We start from the raw sequence: 17,923 nt of genomic DNA on the forward strand, positions 1-17,923 counted from the left end.
ACCCAAGGTTCGAAGTTAAACTTTGAAAACTTTAAAACTCAAATCTGGATTGAAATTTTCAAAACTGAAGTTCTGGATCTCAAAAATGTAATGAAATATGATGAAACGATATGAAATTATGGAAAATGATGAGAAATGATATGAAATGTCATGCAAAATGCTAACCCTAGATGAAGAATTTTGGATATTGGACCCTGATCGACAGTTGTACCAGTTCAAAAAGTGGTAAAATTGATAAAAATGGGAAAAATGGTTCAAGAAATGGTTTTTGGTCTCTACCAAGCTGGGAGTGACACTGAGAATTAAGGTTTGAGTTGGTTTAAACTGAAATAAACTGGAATGAACTGGGTTCTAGGGTTTTAGAACTCAAATCGACTGACAAAACATTGACTCAGTTGAACTCCAAGACTGAATGGTCGAGAAATGGTGAGATTTTCAAAGAAATGGTGAGAAATGATCATTAGAGTGAAGTGAGTCACGAACAAGAACTAAGTTTGAGCTGGAACAAAGACCAGTAATACTGAGATGAACTAAAACTGAAGTTCAAACACTATCTTAATTGACTGGGCTTGGCTCAATTCCAGCTAAAATATGCTGAAATGGGCTAAAATGGACTCCTAGACACTGGGAAATGGATTTGAACTTAAACTAGAGCACTTGAACTCCTGGTGAGCTCAAGCCAGACTCAGAGAAATAAGATTGACTGGGAATGACTAACTCGAAGACAATTGGCTTGGATTTGAACTAGAAATGAGCTCATTGTTTAGGAAATGAACCCATTTTGGCATGAATGATCAGAAATGAACATGACCTGCTCACTGTGAGCTCAGGTGAGCTAGAAATGACTGACATTCTAACTATTCTGAACTCAAGAATGAGCTTGGTCGACTCTAACTGACAGGATTCTAGGATGACCTAGGTGTAAAATGGTAATTTTCCTAATAAAAGTGGGTAAAATGATAATTTCCTAAGACAGACTCGGGGTTGGACTCCTATACTGACCTACCAGGGTTGGCATCTACACAAGGGGTGTGTCTGAGAATGGATGAGGAAAATTTGGGGTGTTTACACATACGATGCGGTGCCTTAGAAATTGGAGTAGTTTTAGGCAACAACTTGATACAAGATTTGATCTCTTCCTGAGGAGGTAGTCCAGGCAGTTCCTCTGGAAACACATTTGGAAACTCTCGAAACATATCTAGGTTCTCAATTGAGACTATCTTTGGTTCAAGTGGGGCAATGCTGACTAAGAACGCAGTACCCCCATTCCGTAAATATTTTTTAGCCTTGAAAAAAGAAATCAAACGACTGTTTCGTATTGGTCAAGAGAGACTGATCTCCACAATCAGACAATTGGGCTGAGATGGGACAACTTTGCCTTTTCTACACAAAACTTGAGTGTGATACTCACATAACCAATCAATGCCTAGAATGACATCAAACTCGGTCATAGCTAGTAGGATTATGTCAGCTGGCAAGTTCTGACCTACCATTGATACTTTGATATTCGGGATATTGGCAGTGCACAAGGAGAGATCACCTGTCAGAGTATGAACCTCCAACGGGTAATTCAAGAATTCAACAGAAACAGACAAAGTTTTAGCAAATCTATCAGAGATAAAAGAATGTGAAGCACCGCAATCAAACAAAGTAAAAGTCGCTTGTCCAGCGACTAATACGGTACCTTGAACCAATTCACCTTTGGTTACTTGCTCCACAATAGCTACATAAGCACGTCCTGCCACTGTTTTCTGACTGCCCACCTTGTGTTGTTGAGGTTGTTGTTGTTGTTGTGACGGTCGTTGGAATGATGGTTGAGATGATCCAGGGACGTTCTGTCTTGCTTCATCTGACTGCTTCTTTTGACAATCCTTTATATAGTGACCCATCTTGCCACAATATAAACATCTGCTAGTGTTATGAGGACATGGCCTGCCAGAATGATCAACGAAACACTTCTGACAACCTGGTGTTGCTGGTGCTGGTTTCTGCTATTGATACTTGGTGTTTTCTTAGGGTCTAGGCTTCTTCGTTGGGGAAGTGAACTTCTTCTCACCAGTGTTCTTCTGAAATGATCTCTTCTTAGGCCAACTCTTTTGACCTGCTTGTTGATTTCGGTGAAATAGTTGTGTGTTCTGGGATTCTGACCAATCCTGGTCTAGGAAAGTCGCCACTTCCAGGGCCTCGTCCAAAGTCTTAGGACCATGAATATAAACCTTTGCCCTCAATGTTGGCTTCAGACCACAAGCAAACTTCATTGCTCGTTCTTCCTCCGTTGTATAGACGTTAGGGCAGTATCACTCCAAACTTCTAAACTGGGTGATGTACTCAGCCAACGTAACACCTCCCTGTTGAAGGTCTAAAAAATCTTGTATCTTCCTACTCCTCTCGTGTTTCAGAAAGTATGCTGCATAGAAAATCTCGACGAACTGCATCCATGTGACTGGTTCATTGGCAAACTTGACTTCCAAGGTGGTAGCCCATCACCTCTCTGCATCCTCACAAAGTCTATACATTCTGAAGTTGACTTTCTACTCCTTGCCTACCTGCAGTATATGAAAAAATTGCTCCATTTCTCGAATCCAGTTCTTCATCGCTTTAGAAGTGGATTTCTCGTTAAATGATGGCATATTCATGCTCATAAACTACTTGTAGGGCACAATAGTGATTGGCATTGAGGCAGGAGTCTCAGGCCTCTGGGCAACCTGTTGAAGGTTGTCACCCATAGTGCGCATCGCTTCAGCTTGGCGACCCACAACCTTCGCAAGGTTGTTGAGGGTGTCCATAATGTTGTTGCATCGTCCTTGCCAAGCCATCTTGAACAAGAAAAAGGCGTGTATCAGCTAGTGTATATACTCATGAAACAATATAATCTTATCGCAAGAAAAGTAAGCCATATAATTCTATTTAAAATATCACATCCAAATTACCCTTCAACAGTGATAGGGTTACAAAATATATCCAACTGAGTTGGAAAACAAAAATGAAGTACTATCATAGGACTTCATCCAAAAAGACTTTTAACAAGAACATCATTTTAGTTACGACAGGTGTAGTAGTCACGATAGTCATTACGGTTCATCAATCATCTCTGCTTAGGTACTGAGGAATGCAGAGGAGATGCTGGTGTGTACTGGGAAGAATTTGGTGAAGTACGACAAACTGTCTCAAGGTCTAAATCTAGGACTTCAACCCTTGCAAGAGTTGGTATGGGACTGGCTTGAGAAACTACATCCTCTAGTGTAGCGGTATTTCCCTTTCAAACCTCTTCACCAAGCTTCAGCTGACACTCAACTTTGATATATCCTCTAAGGCCACAATAAGTGCAATCGCTTAATTCACGGGGACAGATTTGTCCCACATGTTTCATCTTTCATCTCGCACAAGGAGGTGCTTGATTCATAAGTACTCGTATGCTTCTTGTTATTGTCTGAACTGCCTGGTTCAAGCCCTCTATGCCTTGAGCCAAATCGTGTAAAGCTTCAAGCAACTTGTCGGGTCTCGCATTAGATGACATCTAATAACACATATATCTAATTATTCATGAAGAAATAAATAAAAAAGCAACCAATAAAATCTACTGAGTCAAGTATACTTACAGTGCGATGGTCGATGCGTGCAGAGTCTCAGACCACACTTCTAAAATACTGCTCTGATACCAAAAGTTGTAACACCTTAAAAATATCAACTTGCAAATCCTAGGTTTTTAGATTTTTTTTTTTTAAGATTGCGCAAAGCGAAAAATTGAAAGGGGAACTAGTTGGAAATCTTTGAGCGGGTTACAAGCCAAGAGTTTACCAAAATGCAATATGATCTTTCTGTTACGAAATAAGAGACAATATGATGTACATTTCTTTTTACAAAAATTCTCATAACTTGATACATTCCCCAAAATGATTATCCAGAATCACAAGCACCTTTAGAAGTGTGGGTCCAGCCCTCACAACGCATCAGCCCCCATCACACCACCTGTCAAGCATCACCTGCACCCCATAAAACAAGGTCAAAACTCTTGTGAGCTGGTGAGAAAACAACATAACTAACCATCTATGAAAAATATAAGTAAATCTAACATGATGGAATAGTTAGAAATATTTACATGAAATTTAATACAACTGTGATCATGGGTAAGCAGGTTTATAACTAAGTAGTGTTCAACTGAAACATTAGAGGCAAATAAACATATCATCTAAGCAGTGTTCATATTATTCAACATGATGCACGCAACTGAAATTTACAACTAAGCATGTAAGTAAACTAAGCAAAAGTACTCAACTAGTAAGTCAACAGTCAGTTTAATTGTTCTGTCTTGATTACTCCTTCGAGTACGCGAAGAAAAACCTCGCATCTGTAAAAAATACCACTGACATTTATTATTCTATTGAGTGTGATAATCGGGGTACCTACAGACCGAGTAACAACCTCATGTGAGCAGCTCATGGCTGAGAGAAACATCGCATAGGCAATGGATTGCAATCCACACTACTATAGTACCTAAGGAATACCACTATTGGTACCCTCGACCTCTCTAACTCTGAGTGACTAGAGGCCAGAGGATGTCATTGCCCCTCAAAATGTGTCATAAAATCGACCGGTCACTTAGGGTTGTACCATCTACCCTCTCTAAGGTGAACCATTTATGAATGGGCTACTGGGCGGTTTATCTTTTTAAGCTTAGTTAGTAATCATTCCCTCCTTCTGAGGTACTTAGGCACATTTGCCTTATGTTGCCCGCAGAGCAACACAAACAACATGACCAGGTTAGCCTGCCCATTTACGTGCTCTAGCATATCTAGGCCAAGAGGAGCACTTCGTCGTTGAAGGCGACATCAACATTCATTATTTTAGGGTTGTATGACATTTATGCACAAGTGAGCGTAGCTCACAAAATAGGCCCAATGCCCAACATAACTGGTCATGTAGTTTCAATATACAACATGATATCAAATACAACAATTCATACCCCTACTGTGGTGCTCCAAGTCCCCTTTTCCTTTTGGGATGAATCAAGTGTCAATGCGCAACACATAGTGTAAAGAAAATGCATGCAAAAACATTCAAGGCATTACGTGGTATAACCATGCTACAAAACTACGACACTTGAACAAAGCATGCACAAAAACAAAAATTTCGCAAATGTGTCAGGATGTGCGAGTAGTGCAAGTGACATGTTGTAACTCATTAAGCATGCTACATTATATTTCTAAGATTTGAAAACATATCATTCCATTAGGACATCATGTTTCTTATTTTTGCGTCGCGTGCACAAGGATTGGCAACCCACTTAGTGCTGCCAGCAAATGTATTCTTTGCAGGAAATCGTTGTGCACAAGGTGTTGCCAGCTACACCAATACTATAGAAAAATTGCAGCAAGAGGGTCGCTGCCTAAAGAGCCTGCTACTGCAGACATTTGCAACAGTGAAATGCTACCAAAAGTGCATTAAACTGTGGAAGACTTGCAACAAAAAGTGTACTGCCCGGAACGTGTCAAGTGTGCAAGAAATTTGTAGCCTACAATGTGCTGCCCTGAGTGTTGAATGAGCAAAAAAATGGCAGCAGCTAGAGGTTGTCCTAAAAGTGCACCTATTGGGGCCAACTACAATGGTCGATGTGCTGCTAACAACACACGCACTATAGAAATATGTAGCAAATGCATTGTTGCTACGAAGTGTCACTGCTACAGGGAATTGCAGTAGAAAAAAAAGAAAAAAAATGTTGTCCAATAGTGCATTACTAACTATAGCACATGCAACGAACAGAGCACTGTTTGCAAGCCATGCCACTGCAGGAAAAAGGGAGAGTGAGGAAAGAGGTATTGTCGCCCTGCAACAGGCCAACCCGGGGACAGGGCGTTCCCTACTATGCTACTCCCATGGCGTATGTCCGGGGGTGCTGGGCATGCGAGGCCGAAATGACATGGCAGTTTTTTGGCAACAGGTATGTCGTTGATCGACGAGCAGAACACTCACAACACGCCAGTTAGTCCTGGATCGCAGGGCACCGAAGAGAGAAAAAGAACGGGCAGACACGGGTGGTCCAGGGCAGTGACTGGTCTGGACCAAACTCATGTCCAAATTTGTCACGCCCCATCGACACACCACGCGAAGGCTACAAGGCCAAGCTCAGTCTGGCTTGGGACATCTCAGCAGTTGTTCGGCCAAAGCCAACCCCCAAGGTTGGGTGTTCGAGCTGCAAGACAACCCCAGGTTGTAGACGTCATGGCCGCCCACCAATAGGAGTTGGACAAACCCGGGGTTACTGCCATGGCAGAGTAGAACCCAGGCCTGGTCGGCATCAGACCTGTCGGTTCTGGTGTGCCAGAACTGCAGACCATGAGCATGAGAAAGAGGGAAAAGTTATGCCAAAACCATGTGCATTGCACCATAAGAAAAAAATGGCATGCATTATGAAAAAAATGTCATGTGTATGTGTGCGTGAACATGGAGTGTGATTTGAGAATGAAAAGAAAGAAATGAAGCCCAAGAAGGGCTCTAATCCATCCAACTCATGGGCGTTGCATAGAACACCATGGGAGATGAGACTTCATGCAAAAAAAAATGGTTCTTCATAAAAACGGTAGCCATGAAGATGAACCTCACCTTAAAACTGTGTGTTTTCTTTTGGAAGAATGGAGATGACATGCCGCCCTTGCTTGGAGTGTAGAGGGGAGTCCTTATGTGGTACCCAACGCTATACTCCAGCAATGGGAGGAGGTAGGCGCCCAAGAGAAAAAACCACGATTGGGAGAGAGAGAGAGAGAGAGAAATGGCTAAGGTTTTCTCTCTCTTCTCCTTTCTCAAAACTATATATAGCCTAGGGTTTAGAAAATCGACGGTGGAGATTAAAAGGTTAGATGGACGGCTAGGGTTATTCTCACTCAAGTGTTACACCCTTCTAGGCAGTGGCAAACTTGTGAATAACCCACTACAGCCTCCACACGCTCTTCTAGGGTTTCTTATTTTGAAAATCTTTTAAAAAATACCGCTCTACTCTAGGACACTATTCATGCATGGTATGTTTTTAATTCCTTTTTTTTGTAAGTCTTGTCAACCAAAGTGGTGTGGGGTGCACTCTAGAGTGCGCCCTTGCCCAAAATAATGATGTTGGCCCTATGCCAACGTTTTAAAATTAAAAAATCTAAAAACTCATTATATTTTATCGTTCTCTTTTTTTTTTGAAACTACACATAGGTCTTGTTTTTTTTAAAGAAGTTTTCTAAATTTATGCAAAGAGTTGAGAAATTTTCTTAAAACCTTGATTCTCGAAAATAAAAGAAAAGAGAAGGTCTAAAACAGTAGGTTTATGCATTTTAAATAAAATTTAGAGGCTCGATATAATTTGATTAATATATATATATATATATATATATATATATATATATATATATATATATATATATATATATATATATATATATATATATATATATATATATATATATATATATACGTATACTAAAAGTCTCCATCGCCTTAAATATTTCTTCAAAATTTTATGAGTCTTACAGTGTTTGTGTTGAAGTTTTGGCAATACTATTTGTATGGAGAGAAGTTCAAAGTTTTTATGGACCATAAGAGCCTTAAATAATTATTCTCTTTGAATAAGCTAAATATGAGGCAACGATGTTTGTTAGAATTTATCAAGAACTACAAATTTACCTTGTCCTACTACCCAAGAAAGGTAAATGTCAAAGCAGACGTACTTAGCCACAATTCTGATAGTGTTTTGGCCAGCCTTATGAGAAGTTAGAAACTTGTTGAGGATTTTATTACTTAGAAACCCTTTGTGGTTGTGCACAGAGTCATACAGTTGTCAAGTTTGACCATACAATCTGAGATCCTCTCGAGAATCATTGCAGAACTGAAGTGGGATTCATAATATGAGAAGCTTAAAGCACAAGTATAGAAAGAGAGTATGTCTTTTTGTATTGATGATGATGGAAGCATTCAAATGGAATGATGACTTTGGGTGTCAAATAACCTTGAGTTGTGAAAAGAAATCATAGATGAAACTCGTATGACCAAATACACCATTTGTCCTGAAGGTACCAAGATATTTAAGGACCTGTAATAGGAATATTGGTGGAATGATATGAAGCGATAAGTAAGAGCATATGTCTCAATGTGCTTGACTTGCCAGCAAATTAAAATTGAGCACTAAAGACCTGGCAGGACAATGCAGAGATTTGAGATTCTATAATAGAAATGAGAGAACATCATAATTGATTTTGTGGTAGGTCTATCAAGGACCCACAAGAAACATAATGTGATTTGGGTTATAGTTGATAGACTCACTAAGTCTGCTTAATTTTTACCCATCCGGATTAACCAACCTCTTGAGAGCTTGGCTGACTTGTACATCAAAGAGATTGTCAGGCTACATGGAGTACCAATTTCGATCATTTCAAACTGTGATCCACAGCTCATATTTCGATTTTGGGGACAACTATAATAAGCTTTGGGTACGAAGCTAAAGTTCAGTACCACTTTTTACTCTCAGACTGATGGTTAGTTAGAAAGAACTATTCAAACCATAGAAGACATGCTATGAGCATGTATGCTTGAGTGAAATGGTAATTGAGATATGCATTTGAGTTTGATAGAATTTGCATACAAAAGCATCTATCACGCCAATATCAGAATGGCTCTATATGAAGCCTTATATGGAAGGTCCTACATATCACCAATTTACTAGGATGATATCAGTGAATGATCGACTAAATCACCAATATTGTTACAGCACTACACTCAGCAAGTGCAAAAGATCCAAGATAGACTGAAAGCAGCTTAGAGTCGACAGAAGAGTTATGCCGACCAACAACATCGAGAACTCACTTTTAAAAAAGAAAATATGGTCTTTATGAAGGCGTCTCCTACCAAAAGTGTGTTTCAAATTTGTAAAGAAGGAAATGTTAAGTCTGAGATTCGTTGAACCGTTCAAAGTCCTAGAATGAATCAATGAAGCAGCGTATCATGTGGAGTTACCGCCACAATATACCCAGATTCATAACATTTTTCACGTATCAATATTGCGAAAGTACATTCATGACCCTTCTCACATCATCCAATATTAAGACATGGAAGTACATGAGAACTTGACCATGTCAGAACCGGTAGAAATTGTTGATCATCGAGATCGAGTTTTGCGATCGAGGATGATTCTTTTGATTAAACTATGTTGGCAACACCATTGCATTGAAGAATACACATGAGAACTTGAGGCCAACATGAGAGAGAAATATCCTAACGTGTTTATCTAGTTGTGTATTGTTATTTTGTGGACAAAATCCTTTTTAAGGAGGGTATGATGTAAGATCCACAAAAAAAATTAGTAATTAGACAAGACTTTCAGTGTTCAATGTGAGGAAATTTCACTTCACATGTCTAAATGGGTCTGTATGTGTGTTGGATTTATGAAAGTACCTAAGTTCTAGATTTTTCCCAAGTATTGTGATAATTATTTTTTAAGTTGATAACTAAAATAATAATAATAACCATAAATAATAATAAAGAAGAAGTTAATCGATTAGCCATCTAGAGAAAAAATTACTTTTTGCTATGCTAATTAGCCTAACAAATAAGTATTAACTAGATGAATTAAGTAAACTATGGTTGATGAAGACACATACTAAGTGTTCTTGTTGTTGGTCCCGCACAAATATAGAAAAGGAAGGAAGAAGAGGGAGATTTGGGACTGCGAACAGTAAAAGAAGAGGAAGAATAAGAAAGGCAATTAGGGTTTTTTTACGGGGTAGATGTTGGGTCTGTATCAGACCCAATTTGGGTTCGGTTTGGGCCTGACCTGAGGAACCTAAGTAACAAAGCAAAGAAAAAAGAAAAAAAACAATTTATACAAAAAATAAAATAAAACAAAAAGAAGAGAATCCATATAATGAAGAAAATAAAGTAACAAAATAAAAATAATTCCTAAAACTAAGACTATTTGGTGGCTAATAGTCTTATTTTAGAGAAAAAAATTGGTTTTAAAGATAATAATTTATTCCATTAAAACATTTTCGAAATAAATTTTATGACTAAAATGCTTTTTTTATGAAATCATTCTGAGAACCATCAAAATATGTCTCATCATGTTTAAAATACCTTCAAAATGCTTAAATGAGTTTGTGATTTATTAAAATGATTAAATTGAATATTTTAATAGTATTTTATTTACATAAATTATTAAAATGACCATTTTACCCTTCTTTGTCATAAAGATAAAATTAAGCATATAAAATGCACACAATACATAATAAAAGATAAAAACATAATTTCAACTCAAAATAAAGAAATTCCTTTATTTATTTTCTTTTAAAAATTTACAGGTTTTACAGTGGTCTTTGCTTTAAAAATTTAGAGGCATTATCTGTATGGTGAGAAGTTTGAGGTTTTTACATACTATAAGAGCATCAAGTACCTCTTTGTACAAAAAGAGTTGAATATGAGATAGAGGAGGTGGCTTGAGTTCATAAAGGTTGATTACCATCAAGGGAAGGTGAACGTCGCAGTAGATGCTTAATAATGCATTATAAATTAAACATAATATGCATGTCATTATCCATATTTTTAGAGTTAAAACCTATGTTTATGTTGATTCAAGTCATAGGAAGCTATGTTTCAAATTTCGTCCAATTCTGAGTTAAATTGACGAAGTTATGAGCATTTTCGTGTAATAGAGCGAATTCAGGCAGAATCCAAATCCATACCCATATGAGAATGATGATTTTTGGATCTTGGATCAAGTTTGGATCACATTGAATCAACCAAACATCCATTCACATTTTTCTAAAGGGGCTCCCAACAATTTTTGAGAAGTTTTGAGTATTTTTTAAAACACTTTTTCATAAGAGTGTTTTTGTAATTTTTGAAAAGAGGAAACAAAGAAATATAGCAAACTGTTACGACAATGAAGCCGTACACGATACTTTAAGTACAAGGTTTTGATGATGAACAAGTGAATCAACTGCATTTCAGCTAAGACAATGAAGAAAGACGACAAGAATTGAAGAATTCGATGAAGAATCTTTGAAGACTAGTGTGCACATATAAAATTCATTAAATGTCTTAGATTCTTGTAAGAGCCTTACTTAGAGTGCATATTTTGATTGCATTTCACCTAAAAAGTCTTTAGAAAAATTTTTCTAAAAGAACCCTTCATGAAAATCATTTTAGAAAACTCTTTACTTAATTTTTCATGTTTATTAGTTGACCAACTGACTCACCAGTCGACCCACTTTCTCGCGCCAAATTTTCTAAGCAAAAACGTCTTTTTTTGTAAAATTAGTCGAATCCCCGCATATTCTCGGTCCAGGCTCATTTGGTCATTCACAAAATGGGATGTGAAAAGCAGAAGAAAAAGCAGGCGTGGTTTTGACTTGGGGGAAGTGTGCCCACGAAGTCACAAAGACCACCGAGAACGTACGATGACGGTAAGTCGAGAGAGAGAGAGACCAGCCGAAAGTGAGTGTCGGCGTGCGAGGCCATTAGAAGACGCTATTAAAGAGCACACGCTAACGACGTCTCTCTCTCTCTCTCTCTCTCTCTCTCTCTCTCTCTCTCTCTCTCTCTCTCTCGTTGCTTATCTACTATGCAACAAGAGTTAACGATCTGCCTTTTCTTCGCTGGTCAAGCTATTACTCACTTCTCAACTGCCAAGAGAAAAGGCAAGCTCAGATCCTCCTCTTTCTTTCAGTAGTTCACGCTAGCAAGGAAGGGAGAGAAATCGTCTCTCGGAAAGAAGGACAAAAGGGAGAGACTCGAATGTTTCTCTCCGAAGAAAGGGATCGGAGGAGTCCGAAGAAAGGGATCGGAGGATTGCGAAGGAATCGATTGCATTTTCTTCGTCGTGTCTCCGCGGTAATGAGTTCGCGTTTCGAGAGGGAATTCGTTGATTCGCGGGGTTCTGGTTCGCGTTTTGTGCTTTTGGCGGTAACATGTTCGCGTTTGGGAAGGAATTGATTGTTTCCCGTTGTTTGCTATCGGATTTTAAGTTGTTTGAGTTGAGTTTGAAGAGTTCGAGAGATTCTGACGGTGATTGTGGTTTTTGGCGGGGAGTTCGCGATCGGAGTTTGTGTTTTTTTTTCGGGGGCTCAACGGAATGTGTTTCCGCTGCGGGGATTCAGGCGATCAGGGCGTTTGGGAAAGAATGTTTGAAAATTTATTGAGGTTTCGACTAATTTTACAAAAAAAGACGTTTAAAGTAAAGAAAACAAAAAGAGACCTACATCTTGTAACAATATATTGAGGTATATTCAACTAAATAAGGGATGATAGTACACTGCTTAAGGGGAACAATAAATAAAAATGAGACAATAAAGTAGTAACTAAAATCTGAAATAAAGATGGCAGTTAATAACTAAAACAAAAATCAATTATTCTAAACTAAATTATCTAAATTAACTAAATTCATATAATAATTAATTAAATGATCAAGATTAACTAAATTAACTAAATGCAATCAAATAAAGAAAACATAAAATACTAATCAAGAACCTAAATAACTAACTAATTTAACTAATCAAGAATGTAAACTAATTATTAATCTAACAAGAAACATCTAACCGACTAATCCAAGAATTCAATATTATTATGCTGACTAATTAAATAGCAAGAACTACTAAATTAATAACTAATTAAATTCAAGAAACAAGAAAAAACTAACTAACTGAATGACTAAGAATTCAAGCATTTAATCTAACTACTATATACTATTCTAACAAACTAACAAAAAGACAAAAGCAAGAAAACAATTAACTAACTTATATGTTGTACGGTATTAAATTTTAAAGCTAACAAATAAATAAAATTAACTATGATAGCAAATTTAACTAATATATTCAATGAATTAAAGCTAACTAGAATTGGCTATACTTATTTAAACTAACAACTAATCTACACTATTGAATTTGGATCTAATCTAAGATTGACGAAAATAAAATAAACTACTTTGACTAGTGAATTAAAAACTGAAAACCATTGCAGCTTCACATGATTCCATGGAAGAAATTATTAACTAAACTATAAAAGGAAAATGATAATCGAAATAAGAAGTAAATTGACTAATATTATTAATCTAAATTAATTTATGTTAAACAAACTAATTAATCTAATGCAATGTAAACTAATTTAAATTGATCTAATTAACCTAAAAATAGAAATTACACATGAATTAAAATTGCTAAATAAATAGAAATTGATAACTATCTCATTCAATTAAATTAATCTATTTAAATAAAAATGATAATTGGCAATTAAATAACTAATTCTAATCTAATTAATGAATTAAAATAACAATTAACTACTGATAAGGAACAAAAAACTTAAATATCCTATTTAATTGAATTAAAAAGAATTAAAACAACTAATTTATTTTCTATTGATTTATCTAATTTAATCTATTAATTAAACAAAAAAACTAATGTAAGCAATTAAAAAAAAGCAAGAACATGACTTAAACATTAAATAAACTAACCTAATACTGAAAATAAGCAAGAACTACTTAGATCTAATTGACGAAAGTTAAAAAGAATAAAAAAGATTATACAAACCCTAAATGGGCTAATTTATTTTAATCTAAATAATTAATATAATAAATACCAAAAATAAAGAACCTACTCTAAATTAATTCTACACTAAATCTGAACCTAAACTATCTTAAAATCACAAAAATCATAAAAATAATCTAATATAAACCTGACAATTTGAAGAAAACATGATTATTTTGCAGAAAAATCAAGAAAATCACTAAAAACCTAATTTTCCCTAATTTATTTTATGAAAAACTTAAATCTACAAGTATAGAAATTCAGATCTACTCTAAAACTAACCTAAAATTAATCAAATCAAAGAAAAAATAAAAATAAACTACACTACGGATCTATACATACAAATTTTACAAACTAGAACTTTCCCAACAGACATTTTAAGTTAAGTTCTTGGACCCGGACGAACCAAGTCTCAAACAAAACACCACCAAGAAAATGATCAGACTACATAAACGTATTCTAGACACTAAATAACATCTAATATAAAAAAACTCAAAACAAAACAAAAAAGAAAAATGGCCAAGATTTATTTTCTTTATATTTTTTTCTAAAAAAATCAAAAATAAAAAGAGGAAAGAATAGACTTACACTTCAGATCTCACGTCATATACGTCATTTTCTTGTTGAGATTTTATTTTTGTTGCAGCATGTCTGAAAACCGAGTTAACGAAGGGGGAGATCGGTGTTGAAAGAAAGAGATCGATCGATTGCAGGGGGAGATTTCTCGGCCGCTGATCGTGAAGGTAGATGGTGGTTTGCACCAAATCCGAGTTTACAAGCTTCCAACCATGTGTACCTGCAACAAATACAAAAAACAAACAAAGAAAAAGAATAGAGGAATTGTGAAAAACAGGATGGTACAGAGAAGCAAAATAGCATAAAGAAAGGAAGCAGAACAGAGGGAGAGGCAGGAAGGAAGAAAGGGAAAAGAGGGATCTTGTAAAACAGGCATAAAACCCTAGGTGTAAGACAATGAATATAGGTATGGACGTTCATTATATGTAGAAAAACTTTTACAAATTTTAAATCAAGGCCTACTATATACTATTTATAATTTAGTACCCAAAACTTTTTAAAATTGTTAAAAAGTGCATGTGCCATTTTCAAAAAGGGTTTTTGTGAAAGTATCCACGTGGGGATATTGGATTTGGGTTTAAGAGGAAATGTGGACCAGATCCCAATGCTATTTGCATAATTTTGGATTAGATCTGGATCTGGTTCACATCGGTATAAACCCAATTTTACAGAAAATGCTCTAATTTGCTCGTTTTAACTCTGATTCTGACAAAATTTGAATTGCAACTCCTTCACACCTAAAACAACATAAAAAATGGTGTTTAATCTATAAAAGTTCACATAAAATTTATGATTTGGTGATAATATGATATGCATTTCATGTATCATCAAATGCCCCCATACTTATTCGTTTGCTAGTCTCCAAGCAAACTAACTCTAAACTACTATGCTAAGAATTAGAAATAAATAATGCATGAATTCAAAAGCAAATAATAAATAAATCTTAACTCACTTTCGTAGGAATCATGGTTGCATTTGGCATATGCAACAAACTCTTTAAACCCCTGGGTTAACCCTGTGGACGAGTACGGTCTCGTGAGGGTTTGCAGTTATGCTACCCACAAACATTTCTAACATGCATAAGTAAGAATTCTTTAAAAATATATATATTAGGCAATTTAAGAAATTAGTTTAAACAAATATTTCATGCAATTAGATTCTTATAACATACTTAGAGTTTTGCATGCCTTCACAGTAGAAAAACTTTTTCTTTCACTTTTCTAAAATTTGTAATTATATATGGGTTTCCTCAAAAAATCAGGTACAATCATGTTATTGCCTATTTATCATTACTTATATGTTTTCTGCATAATTTTTCACAATTAGTTCTAAGCAATGAATTTTTCATTAAGCTCTTATTCTTATTTTTCTTTCTTTTTCTATTTTTAATTTTTCACACTTTTATTTTCTTTCTATTAAGCACTATTTCAATTTTCAAGTTTTCGTGACCCCATGTAACGAGCTTTGGGTCAGTGACTCTCAGGCCAGAACACCTTAGGGCACCAGATACAAAGTATTCCTCAGACTTAATTGCTCGAGTCACTAGACCTTAGATTTTTATAGTTACATATAGTCTTCTTCCTGTCATGTGCAATATCTATGCCTCTTAGGCTTTCTATTAAGTACATGTAATGGGCTTTCAGGTCGGTGGCTCCCAAACCAGATGGCTTTAGGGCACCAGGTATAAACACCCCTCAGGATTTACTTGCTCGAACCAAATAGGCCATAGATGTCGACTAGACAATGAAGTAATTTTCTTAGTTGTCCTTTTCAACATGAGAAGCAAACACTTCAGCTTGTGTCTCAGCCCAGTTGCTAAGGAACAACCAAGACATCAAACAAACTAAACATAAGATTTCTTTCTTTGAAGCTCTTATTTCTTTATATTTTTATTTTCTTAGTTTTTCAAAAAAATATTGTGCATATTCATATTTGTGATTCAAAACAAACTCTAACATTCATATACAAGCTCTTCTTTGAAATCCACATAAATAATCACTCTTTCTAGATTAGTTTCAGAAAAAAAAATTTACATGGGGCTTAAAAAAATCTCTAAAATGTCAGATTATGTAAAAACATTCATACATGCTAAATTTGTTTCTTAAAAGCCTAATTTTATGAGTTTTTTATTAAAAACAGATATATGGATAGAAAAAAGTTGGTTGTGCATCTCATACCCTCCCCCATGCTTGAATAACATTGTCCCTAGTGGCATACAATAATGTGAACATGCAGATGTTGATGCACACCTAAGAACATAAAAGAAATAAATATGGAAGGAAGGAAAGATACAACCTATTTATACGCAGAGCCTCTTAAGTTGATTGTCGCCTTGTCTTCACACCACCACCATGCATATATGAATGCATGATTTCCTTCTGGACTGGCAAATGATATGCTCCTGTAAAAGTGTCATGTGTCATGTAACCTGTAACTCATAACACTAAAGCACAAAAGATCAAAGCATATACGCATGACAAAATCAAATCAAAAGAAAATAAAAAAGCAAAGCCAACAATGAAAGATAAATGAAAAATCAAATTTTACTCTAATTATATACATATGGTAAAATATTTATGTTCAAATCTTATCTGATTCCTCTCTTGGACACAATATGCCCTAGCACAATCCCCTCCTCTGACACAACGGAAGACATCTCAACAAAATCATTGTCTAGACTATCTTCTACTGTATAACATACATCGAGTGGATCTCTAAACAACAGCAAGTCAGAGTCTTCTTCCATTAACTCTTTAACAATATCTACATGGAAACAAGACTCATCTTCAGTGGGTCCCATGGTAGCATTAAAGATATTCAGTCATGCCTTACTGTTGTTAAAGGATGAATCCATCGCTCTGATACGATAGTTAATACACGCATTGGTCGTCGCTAGAAATGGTCGACCTAAAATTATCGAAGTTTGTCGATGGCTTTCTACGCCCTCCATGTCCAAGATTATGAAGTCGATTGAGAAATAAAAATCATCAACCTTGACTAGCACATCCTCTAGGATTCCTCTCGGAACCTTAACAGAATGATTTTCTAGTTGTAGGGTCATCGGTGTTGGCTTCATCTCTCCTAACCCAAGAGAATCATAGAAATATCTGAGTAGGATATTCACACTGGCCCCTAAATCTAACAATGCTCGCTCGATTTTGATATTTCCAATGACATGAAATGATCAGAGCGCCAAGATCTTTGAGCTTAGGTGGAGTTTAGTGTTGAAGCATCAAACTCACCTGCTCGGTCAGGAGAACCTTGGTAGGAACTTTGCCACTAGATTTATGCTTTTTTGTGCAAAACTCCTTCAAAAATGACGTACGTTGAAACTTGCTGGCATCTAGCAAGGAAAGGTCAATCCACACTTGCTTGAATACTTCAAGCATATCTTGCATCTTCACCCCTTGTTTGCTAATGCTAACGAGAGATTCTAACGCTTTAGGATAGGGTAGTTTAAGAACATATGCTAGGGGATCCTCCTCTTGCTGAGAATACTCACCTCTATCCTTTTTCTTATCGGAGATAGACGGCTGAGCCAAAATAGATGGCATAGTCTCACTGGGCTCATTTGTCGTCTCTCTCTGGGTTACCTGATATTCAGGTCCGCTCCTAAGGGCCATCACCGTCTTAGCCTATTGTTGATGAATATATGTCATGTGCAGGCCAGACATCGGTTCCTTGCTCTTGGGGTTCATAACAGGTTGGTTGGGTAAACTACCATCAATTCTCTGTGTTAGGACCTCTACTAATTGTCTCATTTGTTGCTCAAGCTTGGCTATAGATTGGGCATGAGAACTTAG

The sequence above is a fragment of the Nuphar pumila genome, chromosome 8 (assembly GCF_984573655.1).
Source record: "Nuphar pumila chromosome 8, dmNupPumi1.hap1.1, whole genome shotgun sequence".
NCBI classification, from domain to species: domain Eukaryota; kingdom Viridiplantae; phylum Streptophyta; class Magnoliopsida; order Nymphaeales; family Nymphaeaceae; genus Nuphar; species Nuphar pumila.